The 13,992-nt window shown below is 39.9% G+C and overlaps 1 pseudogene; it reads right to left on the minus strand.

The window, feature by feature from the left end:
* Positions 1 to 7,636: 7,636 nt before the first annotated feature.
* On the minus strand, positions 7,637 to 10,036 carry LOC127782048 (cinnamoyl-CoA reductase 1-like; annotated as a pseudogene).
* Between the last annotated feature and the right edge of the window lie 3,956 nt (positions 10,037 to 13,992).

The following is a 13,992-nucleotide window of genomic DNA, read 5'->3' on the forward strand; positions in this document are numbered from 1 at the left end:
GAAATTTTCAAATCTCGAGTGAAAATTTTCGAATGTGAGTTGAAAATTTTCAATTTTTTCAAATCAAACTTGAAAGTTTTCGAATCTCGAGTTGAAAGTTTTCAAATCTCGAGTTGAAAATTTTCAAATCTCAAGTTAAAAGTTTTCAAAATTTTCAAATCCGGACTTGAAAGTTTTCGAATCTCGAGTTGAAAGTTTTTAAATCTCGAGTTGAAAATTTTCAAATCTCAAGTTAAAAGTTGTCAAAATTTTCAAATCCGGACTTGAAAGTTTTCGAATATCGATTCTCGAGTTGAAAGTTTTCAAATCTGAGTTGAAAGTTTTCAAATCTCGAGTTGAAAGTTTTCGAATCTGAGTTGAAAGTTTTTAAAATTTGAAACTTAAATCGAAAGTTTTCAAATCTAACTTCAAAAAATTTCAATCTGTTAGTAAAAAAAGCTCCCAAAAAGAATTTTCAGAATCTTTCCTAATTACTATTATTAATATTAAGTATATTAACTAATATATTAATATAAGTAGTTAAGACTAAAAAGAAGGGAGTGCTCGCCAGCTCTTTTTTGCTGGCGCGTACGCGCGCAGTAGCAATCCCCTTCAGTGGACAGTCACATGTCTGTCGTCATGCCATATAATTCCACAAGGATAACTTCAACTCTGTAGTTAGGGGCAGTACGTACTTAGTACAGAGGGCATTGTTAACTGCCAGCTGTCCAGATCAAATGGACTTTTCCTTTTCTTTTACCTTTGTTATTTTCTTTTTGTAAGTTTTTTTTATCTAAATTAATATATGCTTTATTAAATTCAGTAGAAAGTAGGATCTTTTTAAAATAAAATTTGTCTTCTCTAAATCCATATCCTTATCCAGTAGCTGCAGCCACATAAATGGTTTAATCTTAACTGTTAAGTCACTTCATATACATTTTTAATTAAGGAAGCCGCAAATATTTTTTTTGGAGCAACAATAGGGCTTTCGTTATTGACTAAAATTGAACTTCACATTTTTAATAGGGCAGCTGGGAAACAGTTTAATGTTGGTATCTATTTGTTGTGTCCACAAGAGCGAGTGAAAAGGAGGTCTCTCATTAAAGTTGGTATACATTTCGAGACTAAAGAGAAATATATACAATCAAAATCCAAGTTAGTCACGGTTGTACGTATATATAGTAAATTAATCTTACAATACATGCCAGATCGTGCATAAAATTTAACTTTAAAAATATTTGACCAACAAATCTTTTAATATGAAACGAGTTTTATTTTCTGAAAATAAGATTATTGTATTTACATTTGTAATTATTTTTTTATATGATTATAATTTTATACGAGAAATTATAAGTCAAAGATTAAATCTTGAAGGCCATGCTAAATCTTGAAGGCCATGCCTTTATAATGGAATAGAGAGAGAGTAGTGATTAATTAAATTGTCAATGTTTTCTAAAAATTACTAGCCTTCGTACAAGTGCATCAATTAATGCATACGCCGAAGTGTAAAAACATTTTCATATATTGTTAAAAAATTAAAAGTACAATACAGTTAATTACCTCTCGGTTTTCATGAAACTATTATTGATAGACCTATGAAACAAAAAAAGTAGTAGTAAACACACTTAAGTAGGAGGAAAACACAGGCAGTGTGACTAAAAATCGACACATATGCCTCCAGTCCTCGCCTACACATCACATCATGTCAGACTTGCAGCATCGATCTTGATCATGACGCATCCATGAACCATGACAGATGACTTGTAATCACGAGCCGAGGTTAACCATGGTGAGGCCGGCCAGCAGCAGCACGAAGAGCGCGAAGCTGATCGCCGCCGGTGAGGCTGTGGCCGTGGCCGCGGCGAGCGAGCCCGCGGCCAGCGACGCGGTAGCGAACCCCACGCCACGAAGGCAGCTGCTGCGTACGTGCTCGCCGGCGCTCGCCGCGGCCGGAGGAGGGTCGACGCCGGCGCCGCTCGCCGCGTTACTGTCCACGCGCACGCCGCCGACCTCGTGGTCGTCGTCGAACGCGACGACGGCGGAGTGGTCCCGCATGCCGAGTTGGTTGACGCACGAAACGCTGCACTCGCCACCGCCAGAGTAGCCTTCGCCGCCGCCGTTAGGACAGATCGTCGGAGGAGGTGCGCTCGCCGCCGTGCCGCCTACAGCTGTCTGTCAAGCAAGCTTCCCTGGGAGACGACGTCGACCGCGTGCCCGGTTTAAATAGAGGGGTTTGAGTTGCGTGCATCAACAGTTCAACAAAAAATAGTTACATGCACCAATCAGATTAATTCAGAATTATAAGCTAACGGGAAACAAATAGTGAATTCACTTTATATTGTAACACTCCTCACACGAGGTCCCCTTCCTCTCAAGTGTGAAATAGAAGTGGGTTTTATCAAGCCTCAAACGTGAAATAAAAATGGCTGTAATTTTTTTATTTAGTTGCATGTTAGATAGGTTTAAAACTCAAGGTTTTTAACTCTAATATCATATTGAGTTGAATGAACAACCAGTTCAATTTAAAAGTCTAAGCTGATTAAAATATATATATCGGTAATTTACTTTATATTCAAACGTGTTCTCCTGTAAAAGTGTGATCAATATTATTACTCCGGTTTTACAAAATCAATGGCGCATTTCGCTTCGAAAAAGATCCCATCACTTTGCCGGCAATCATCTCACCGGTGAGAGATCACATGAACAGCACGCGCGCCAGGCCGCGGGTCGGACGGCGTACGTCCCGCGGTGGACGGGAAGCTTCCCCTCAATTCAATTCTGAATTCTGATCTGTGCAAATTGCCGCCAAATTAAACCGCGGTGGATCTGTTCTTCCCGCGGTTTGAGTCGATTCCAAGGGGCTAATGCTAAAAGCAAATGACAATCAAGGAGCTAGACAACAGTGCACAATATGTCGTTTTCGGTACCGAGCTTGCGTGGCGCCGAGCAAGCATATACTACTAGCTAGTACGAGTACAACACACTTACTACTCTACCCACCACAGAGATACTCCCTCCGATCTTTTTTGCATACGTACATGCATGTATAAGTGTACTTGGTTGTTCTAGATCGGTTGTGCTTTCCCTTTGTTTTTGCAAAGGAAGTGCAAATTGATTTTCCTTGCAGAAAAGTTGTTAATTGATTTTTGAACAACCTACGCACATACATATTATACTCCTACAAATATTTTTTAAGTGGTTGCTTACGGTCTTCAAGCAAACAAAGGCTCCTATCAGTGGCCATATGTTGATCATAACCCTTAAAGCTTATTAGCAATAATTTTGAATAAACTTTTATACATGTTTCCTTACCGATTTGAAAGTCAACATTAAGCAATAAACTTTGATAAAAAACATAAAAAATTAAGTTTTAAAATTTAAAATTTCATAGTACCTAGCTTATAACCGTAGGGGAAAAGATGGGAGCGAAGTAGTTAATTTCATAGTTTTAGTATCTTGGCCTTTCTTTTCTTTTTTGGGTTCAGTAATATCGCAGATAGACATCTTGCTTTACATCTGGGTTTTGGTACCTGATCGGCATCAGCGCTAACCTATGGTTTGTATTATTGTCAATAATACATTTCTAATAGTGTTAAAATAACACAAGTTAGCGCTACGGGGTGTTGTTCTATGATGAATAGTGAATAGATTAATAGTTTTTGATAATTTTAGAGAACCAATAAATAATAACTATTACAAAATTAATTTAAAATTATACTCTTATATGGAAAGTCCACACTACTTGTAAATTCGAGAAGCGTGTGCATTAATCATTTTATCATAGTATAGTATTCTTGCTCCCCAAGAAAAACCAACCAATTGTTTACTTAGTACTCTACGTTATACTAGTTTCTACTCACGACTGGTCACAAACACGGCCGCTGAGTCATCTGAGGAACAAAGAGCAAATCAAAGAGGGATGAGTCATGCTTGGGATTATTCTTTTGGCACTTCATGTGATCGCAGATCGAGAAAAAGATCCTCAACTTTATTTTGTCCGAAACTCTTAATTAGGGAAGAAGCCCATGATCCCATGCATGGTTTGTGAAGATTATCTTACTATAACTTTCTTTTTCTATCTTCCCATGCAGCACGGGCGTACACAAAGTAATCTCCCTATCTTTTTATTCGGTGGTACTAACATCCTACATTTAAAAATAGAGGTAGTAATATTTCTTACTACTTCACCTGCTACTAGCACCGACGGTTTGTGGGCCCACCAATTGGGCGTATGTTGAAAATACGTTGTGCGACATATATATTAGCAAAATAATAAAAAAAATATAAGTAAAACTTATATATATGTACGTACGGTCATTAGCAGTGGGACCACCTACTTAATTTAGTTAATATAATGAATTAATTTGCATTTCATAGACTTCAGTATGTTTATTCATTGATTTGAAATAAAATTACACACTACTTACACTCTACTTACATATATAATTTTGGAACTTACATTATAAATACATTAAAATTATGTATGTAATTTAGGGACTTACAATGTAAATGCATGCCGACTATTTTTATGAAAAATATGACATCATAAATATAGCTACCCTCAAGAATAAAGTGATGTATTGGGATTGGAAAATCCCTTATATTTTATAGCATATTACCTTATATTATGGTACGGAGGGACTACTATATTTTCGCTTATGCATATGCATATCTGAATCACTTATTATCAACTAAGGATCTTTATATATGTGTCCTCAGTGATTCACAAGCAAAAAGGGTAACGGGGTCACCTATATATTTGTCGATAAATTTTCTACTAAAAATTTGACAGATGTAATTATAGTACAATCGTAGTGTAATTACACTGTAACTTGTATGTAATTACAGCATGTAACTACAGTGTAACTTGTATATAAGTTTTACGTAATTTTGAATCGTTAGATCTATTACAAGATTTGTCCTAGTGAGAAAGAAAAAAAAATCACAGCACACACATATGTGTGAGGATTTGTTCCCACGACCTTCATTTTACCGAAATAACATGTTACGGGGAGATTTTTGAAAGTTATATACAAGTTACATTATAATTACAGTGTAATTACATGTAAGTTACAGTGTAATTACACTACGATTATACTATAGTTACATCTGTCAAAATTTTGGGAGAAAATTTGTCGACAAATATATAGCAAAATTGTAAACGAAAAGATAGGGCTGATTGTAGGCAGATCCACCTAGGTCAGGGTTTACTGGAGAATCGATAATTAAGCTGGCAAAACAAGTCCAGTATAATTTGCAGATAGGCCCGCACTTTGGTGGGCATCCCCCTAGATAGCCTGTTACCGCTTGGCCCAACTCCGCCGAGCAGCCCAACTATGTCAAAGAGATGCCGTGCGGGTTCGGAGATTTCTCCCCCGACCCATCCGTACCCGGTGCCGTCGTTGTGCTCATCCGATCCGCCGCCGCGGTTCATGTTGTCCGTTACTGGCTTCCGACGAAGGCAATGGCGGCGACCACCGTTACCTAAATAGCTAATCGAGTTTACATACTTTTTGTTTTTCGTTGACACGTTTTTCAAACGATTAAACGGTACGTTTTAGGAGGAGGAGGGGCTCGCCGGTCTCACGCGCGAGGAGGTTGGACTCGGACATGTACGCCCAGCCAGGCGGAGAGCGGTCCTGAACCCGAATGGCCTCGCGGGAGGGCACGCCGCGCTCGCGCGCCAAGACGTCGGCGCCGTTGGTGTCGGCCACGGCCACGGTCAGGCGTACCCGTGCGTCGCGATCGGCGAACGGCGCGCGGTGATCGGCGAAGGGCTCCGGCTCGGAGGCGCTGTCCTGGGGATGCGCAGGGAGGGGCACGACCACGAACTCGCCGGACCCCGCCGCCATCTTCTGATCCGTCGCTTGAATTCGATCGAGCAGAGGCGGAGGAGAAAACCGTTTCTTTTGGGCTTTTGGTGTGCTGGGGAGTGGGATTTGTGTGTGTTGTGTGGGGGTAGGCAACTGACAATTGGCGGTGCCCGGTGGAAAGGAAACTGACACGTGGCGGTGCCGGGCCGGGAATCACCATACTGACGGCAGAAAATTCTTGCAACGCTCGTGCGTAATCAGTGGCTGCCGTTGAGGCACTGACATGTGGGCCCTTCTATCAGTGTCTCGACGGCACCTGCCGTTACGGTGAAGGATCAGCTTCCTGCAAAACATTTCCTACTAGTAGTAGTATATATATATATATCAAAAATTATGTTTAGAGTTAAATGTACGGGTGGTATGACAATTAAAATGGTTATAATTTAGGTAGCGATTGGTTGCAAGAATGTGATGAGATAGGACGAACCCATTTTTAGAGGTGTTTGGTTGAGGGGTGAGCGGGATAGGTGGGACTAGAAGGAGGAGCGGCGGCGGCGCCAGCAAGGTGCAGTGGCGGCGTGGCGCACCTACAATGCCATGTGGCGACGCGTGAGGGGCAGGAGAAGCGAAGGGACCGAGACAAGAGTCACAGAGAGAGAGAGAGATTTGGGGAGGATTGGATTAGATTACACTAGATGGGCTAGACAGGCCGCCCGATGTAAAATGGGCTAAATAGAGTTGTTGTGTGGCCTGAAAGTTGCGGATTATCCGTCAAACAGTACATCAGATAATCGGATTAAAATATCGGATAATTCACATCCGCATCCACATCCGGCCGGATATCTCAAAACCCTTACCATATCATCACATCGGACAAATTCGGAGCGGATCGGATCGGATAATATCCGCTCCGTTTTCACCCCTACCCTCAATTATGCCAATAGCTCCCTCCTCCCCTTGTAGTTTTGAGAAAATTACTCTGAAAGAATTAGGAATATTGAAAAAAGATTTTAGAGTCCGTATGGGAATAAAATTTATAAATAAGTAAAACTCTGAATTTAAAAATTAAAAATATTGCAAGAAAGGTTGAGAGTACTTATAAGAATAATATTTATAAATAATGGAACTTTAGAATTAATAAATAAGAAACATAAAGAAGAGTCTGAAATTCATATAGGAATATAATTTAGAAATAACTAAAATTTGAGATTTAAAAATAATTAATAATTGACACTTCTATAGTACAATATAGATATTACACATTGATTAGTTTGGTCAAATTAGTACGGTATTTAAAATTATTTTGTTATTTTAATATATTTTAATAATAAAATATAAATATAAATATTACTAATTTTGAGCAGAGCATAGCAGCGGTGGGTTATGCTGCTGCTGTGTGTTATGCCGGTGTAGTTTGTAGCGCTTTGCACCATAGCGTGCTTTGTGCTTCTTTTTTTCTGAGTTGTTGATTCATATAAAACTGTAAAATATAGTGTTCTGTCTCAATTTGAGTTTAATTGGTCGCCGTCCTTCTATTATCCCGGAAAAAAATTGTTGATTGAGCAAAGTCATGTGCTAATAATTTTTTCTTTTTATATTATACGATAGATGCACGCGCACATACCATTACACACGCAACACCACACTCACACCTCCGTGAATGCGTCCCCTAACACACGTTCTAAGAGACGGAAACCAGTAGCAGATCCCTGGAGTCACAGTACATACCTCATCTACGAGCGTTCAATTATGATATTCTGTGAAAACAATCAATTCTGATATCACATTATTTAACGGTTTTGCATCATACGAGTTCTTAAGCATTGAAACAATTGTGGTGAACGTTTGAGTCTTCAATCATGTACCTCCATTAACGAAATTATATCTCCAGCTGATTGTTTATTACTGGTTACAGAATCTTCATAAGGTTGTCCCAGTAGGACGCTCAGGTCAGAATCCCCAAACCAATGTAGGATTCAAAGCTATCCCTGAGGGTTTCCTCCATGGGCCTGAAGGTCCAACCTAGCTTCTCAAGCTTCTCTGAACTAAACCTAGTGTTTTGTTCCTCATCCACTTCCACAAACCTAAAATCGATAAAAAGAACACAACACAATAAGTCTCTACATATGCGATGAATAAACAAAAATGCATATATCACACTTCAGGCATGTACTAAGGAACACAAAAATAATTAAGCTTGCTGATGAAGTGGCTTACTTTTGGGGATAATTGAAAGTTGGATATAAGCTCTTTGACGTGTTTATTATATCACTTAGTTTTCTTGGAGTTGAACTGCATATGTATCGTTCAGATCCCCCTGAATTTTCATAGACTAAAAGAAGAGCATCGGCAACATCGCGAACATCCAACAGAGTCTCGAGTCTGTTTCCAACCGTCTCGTTGTCTCCTGCATTAGAAACAGGGGCGGAGCCAGGCTTGGGGCAACTTGGCCTTGAGTCCAATACTTGGCTCCAAAACTCCAAGTAAATCCTTTAGTGAATTGTAAATAAAATTTGGAAGTATATAATTTCTAACTGAAATTGTCAAATTCAGCCCTAGCTTGCATATTTTTTTGCTCCACCACCGATAAGAGCAGTATGGTATTTCAGTACGCAACACTTATTATACAGAGTAAAGTAGCTTGATGTTTAATTATTGAGCTACGAAAATATTATAGCAATTTCTTTGCATGATTCATATTGGAAAAGGAAAAAATATGAAACAAGTGGTGAGATATCATGCATGCTATTATTGTCTAACACAACATCATACGGGAATTTTCAGTTAAACTAAATCCGCTACTATTGTTGAATGTAAAAGGCAAACTGAAATAAGAAAATTCCTATCCACCTTTTATAATATGAAAGAAGACTTCAATACTTGTAGGTACTGTAGGCCAATGGACCCATTATCAACGCCGGACAGATAGTTACAATGTCCATCCCAGTTTTTGCCGCGTACTCAAAAGCCTCACGCTCTGCCAGTGTTTTGGAAAGGTAATAGGGGTACCACTCCTATCAGAAACAGCATAATTAATTGATTTTTAGTGCATTTGACAAAGAAGTAGCATGAATTACTGAAGGTAAGGAAATTGTCTCTATGATTGGTAAACAAACCATGCACGCATTGCTAAAAAGGGAAAAATATTGTACCAAATATCAGGAAAAGAAAATTCAGATTGTGCCCTTGTTTATCTGTATAAAGTGGAGTGCATAGGACAAGACAAAGTCTTTTTTAATTTTTTTTTAAAAATCAATTCAGACTGTTTCTCTCTCCTAGAGTGCATAGGAAAAATTGCATATGCCCACCTAACCCAACATGCCAAAAATTGCATGTTACAAAAGTAGAAAATATTAGGACGACATAACACTACTTCATCAGTACTCTTAATAACAACTTAACATGATTACTGGAGTACCTCATTCTTCCTGCAGGTCTCCTCATCTGACCAGCTGTCTTCGTTGAAGGGCTCACCCGTTGGCCAGTTGGGATTATTGAACACTGCGACAACTGAAGAAACCACCACAACTCGCTTCACTTTTGCTTCGTGGCTAGCTCTCAACACATTCAGTGTCCCAGTTACAGCCGTAGCGATGATATCTACCTGCATCACAGTAATTTTTGTAGGACTTTATTACACATCTTAAAAGTTAAAAACACTTTTTGCTTCTAAGTGAACCTAGTTCAGTACTAGTAGTATATGTCATCGGAGTGATTACATTGGAACTAGAAGCAAATCCAAACTAGTATAGTACAGTAATTTTGACTGAAACTTCTGAAAGAAAAGGTAATTTTGTCTGAAAGGTTCAGGATGGTGTAAGCTACTGACCTCAGGATTGGTGGGTCGGCCGGAGGTGACAGGGCTGGCGACATGGAAGACGCCGTCGCAGCCGGCGATCGCCGCCGCAGCCGGCGATCGCCGCCGCGACGCTGCCGTAGTCGAGCACGTCGGCCTTGAACAGCCGCAGCCTCTCGCCGGCGTTCTCCAGCGCCTTCAGATGGGCGTTCTCAATTTATAGCTCAAAAAATTATTGCAATCATCTTGTACTACTTGTAGCGATCCTTCGTTTCAGAAAATTTCTTACAGAGATAAAATCGAAGGTTTTCTTACCGAGGTCGCGCACGGTGCCGTTGATGACGTAGTGGTCCTTGGAGAGGAGGAGCTTGACCAGCCACGAGGCGAGGAATCCGCCGGCGCCGGTGACGCACACGGTGCTCGACGTTGCCGGCGGCGGCGCTTCCATGCTGTCTCTCTCTCTCTCTCTCTCTCTCCTTGCTTCTCGATCCCAGCTTCCTGGCTGCTAAGGTTGATAGCTAGCCTAGCGAGTGGTTTGCTTGCTCCGATGTCATACGCTCTATCTTTGCCAATTGCCACGTGGCGCGAAACTGGACAGCGATCGATCGAGCTCCACAAGTTGATCAGTACTATGTGTTCGCTACTATTTGTGGATTTTTCGCGTACACGTGGACGTGGTCCGGTTTTTTTTTTATTTTTTTTCTGTCGTTTTTTCCAGTGCCGTACATACAGATTGGAGTGGAGGCGCCGGTGAAAATATCATTATTAAGGGCCTACTTGGAAGCCCTGTTTGTGGCCAAATAGCAATGTAAAATACCAGCCTAAATCTTTTTTAGGTGTGGAATAAGTCCACTTTGCCTCCCTTATCTCTTGTTGCTAACTAAATTACCTCCCTCAGCCACAAAACCAGATATAACGCCTCTTCCGTCTTCAAAAACGGTGCAAATAGACTCTTTGATGATTTGGAAAGTAGTTTTGCTGACGTGGCAGGTTGATCACGGTTGACTTGTTGAGTCAGCGGGTGGGGCCCACATGTCATTGCCCTTTTACACCTTTCTCTCTCCCCCGGTTTGGATCAGGGGCCTCGGCGATGACCTTCTCATTCCTCTCCACCGGCAGCTTCGTCGCGCAACTATGGAAAGCGATGGCGGGGGAGACGACGCTCCATTGGAACCTGAGGTTCGTGGAGGTCACAGATGAGGCGCCATACGTCGACGGGATTCACCCGTGCTACAGTAGGTTGTCGTCATCGTCATCCTCGCCAGTCGGCAACCCGGCGAACGACGCCTCCACGTCTCTGCTCCGAGCGATAGCATTCATGGTGTTTGCGTCGTCGACTCATCATCCACCGCGCCGTTGCGGTGCTCTCCTGCTGCTGCCTGTGAAGAGAGAGGGAGAGAAGAAGGATGGAGAGGTGGGGAAGAAAAAAAAAGGACCTGATATGTGGGCCCACCGTATTTTTTTTCATATCTCGCCGACATGTGGGCCCCACTTGCATAAACCGCTTCCCAAACCACCAAAAGAGTCTATTTGCACTTGTTTTCAAAAATGGAGGAGGTGTTATACCCGGTTTTGTGGCTGAGGGAGACGATTTGATCAAGGGTGATGAGGGAGGGAGGATAGACTTATTCCTTTAGGTTTTAATGTACAAGTGGTGCTTGGATGGCCCGTAGCCCACTAAATATACCTCCGATTGTCCCCACTTCGCAGAGTAGCTGACAGCAGAAACACGAGATATCGAGGTTGCGAAATGGGCACAGAACACATGAGAGATTTTTCTTGTGTGCTTGTGAAATGGGGTCAGTTGATTATGTGCACAAATTTATGAAATATGCCTCGATCTCTTGTGTGTTTCTGCTGTCAGCTACTCTTAAGGGTTTGGATGACCATAATTTTCATGTTCTGTGTATAATTTTGATGTAGTTTCAATTGGTTTCTCATTAAAATTTCTGTATATGACAATGTTTATACTCTTTTTTTAAAAAAAATCAGTTATGACCTTTATGCAAATCATGCTTGCTTGCTAGAGCTGAGTAGGGTTCAGCTCTTTTTCAGTGGTATTTTTGGGCCACACCAAACTACAGGTGTTTTTATTTTACACCTGAGAAATAAAACAAAACTCCCAAACAAGCTTTAAATGTGTATTTTACTTTAGATTGTGCATATGGATTAAAGTTACAAATAGACCAACATTATAATCACTTTTCATTCAATACCAAATATTTTATAATTTATTGTAAACGTATCCACCGCTGCTATATATGCTTTCCTCGTTTACGTCTTAACTAGTGATCTTCTATCCAGATTAGAAGAACTAACCATAGATCTAATAAGCTCCCTCTAAAAAATAGAATAGTGTGTGACTAATGACGGCTAAAGTTATAAAGAAAAATAAAATATAGACGTATAGATGGTCAATGAAGCCTTACGAACAGCCAACAACAACGGTTTGTTTAAACTTAGAAAATCATTGCATCCTAATGCAATGATTTTGTTTTCTTTGCCGAACATGTGTTGACATCATCGTCACGTGTCCAACGGGTGGATATACCGTTTACGAATTTTTCTAACCGAATAATCTAAAAGTGATTGCCGACATTGTCTCGCCTATATATGCATTGGCTCCCATCGGTTGCCCATTTTACCCAAAATGGCTTATTTGGCTTATTAAAAAATTAAAATTAATTTATAAGTAAAACTTTTGTAGATTTGTTAGTAGCGACTTAAAAGACAACATTAACAAAAATTACGTTAAAAGTATTTCAAAATCAAATAAAAAAATCTAAATTTTGACTTATTCTTTGACTGTTTAGGCCAAACGATGGGGCTGATTATTTTTTCTACTTTTTGTCAAAGAAAGAAAGCCATACTCGATTCCTCCGATGTAGAGCCCACACGAGGGGAAAGGGGATCGATCGAGGATGTGTTGGAAATGGAGGAGCAGAGTTGGTTAGAAGGGACAAAAGAAAAAGATTACTTATACTATAAGCTAATCAAATACTGACCACTTGCATTAAAGTGTTGCTTTCCGTTCTTTTTCTTGCGTACTAGCAAGAAAAAGTATTTTGGTGTTTTTTCTTCCTTCACTGTACTTTTCTGCACGACGACCAAGAATATGTGTGGTGCTCGTCGTTCCCAGGATGGTTAATTGGCGGGTTTAGTGGATTATTGTTCGGATCCGTTGTGTCTTGCCACGTCGAGCGAAAGTGAGAACTGGACAACAATGAGCTGCAGATTTCACATCATCTAAATTGTGCTTGATTAATTATCTGCGAATTTTAACATCTTTCCTCTTCTCCTTCTCCTTTTAGTATAAACCACCTGATTAATCACGTACCATGGAATGTGTCGTAGCTAGTGTATACCGTCTGTCGGAGTCGTGGGTCAGATTGAATACCGTGGCCCGTGGGTCGTGGGGCAGGAAGGCATCTTCCAGATCGAGTTGCTTAATTAATTAGTAAATCCGTTAATTAATTAGCAGACGAGATAGCGAAGTGAAGACGACAACGGGCAGAGCACGACGTACAGGAGAATAATCCAGCAATTAATGCAACTACCGACTTCAGGGTTGGGTTTTGTTACAAAGGTTGAATGAAAATTTGGATATTTGTAACACGTTTTTCAAATTGCTAAATGGTACATTCAGTACAAAAATTTCCTATACGGAAGTTGCTCTAAAATATTAGATAAATATATCTTTTAAGTTTTTAATAATTAAAACCTAATTAATTATACATTAATACTATCTCGTTTTATGTAAAACACTTCCTTTTTATCTATATGAGATGACTTCGTACCTTAATCCAATGCTGCTTTTGGGAGTGGAGTTTGGAACTTCACTTTCTTGCATGAAGAATATATTGGTTTATTAATGTATGATTAATTAAGTATTAGTTAAAAATGGTTAAAAATAGATTGATAGGATTGTTTAAAGCAATTTGCATGTAGAATTTTTTTAAAAAAAATGTATCACTTAGCATTTTGGAAAGCACGGATGTGAAAAATAAGATAAATGAGTTGGAAAATGAGGGAGAATAACACAACATAAAGATTAAAGATTCAATATATATTGGTCCAATTTTTAAAGATGCTCATGGAGAGAATTAATTGATGTCTATGTGTGTGTTTACCTTGATTAGGTATACGTGCGTTCGATGTCTTAACCATAATATAATCAATTAAAGGTACTACTGTGTACTTAATTAATGGCAAGGATCTTTGATCACTGCATGCTAGCGGCGGCTGACAATATCGCGATCGGGTCAACTAGGACCCTTTTTGGCCTCCAAATTGCTTCTAGAAAATATATTACGCAGCGTGCAGGAGAGAGGCAAACCGATCGCAAAGAGTAAGACTGCGTCATACTCCTTCCGTTTTAAAATGTATGAGTATGACAATCTTGTT

The sequence above is a fragment of the Oryza glaberrima genome, chromosome 8 (genome assembly GCF_000147395.1).
Source record: "Oryza glaberrima chromosome 8, OglaRS2, whole genome shotgun sequence".
Lineage (NCBI taxonomy): Eukaryota > Viridiplantae > Streptophyta > Magnoliopsida > Poales > Poaceae > Oryza > Oryza glaberrima.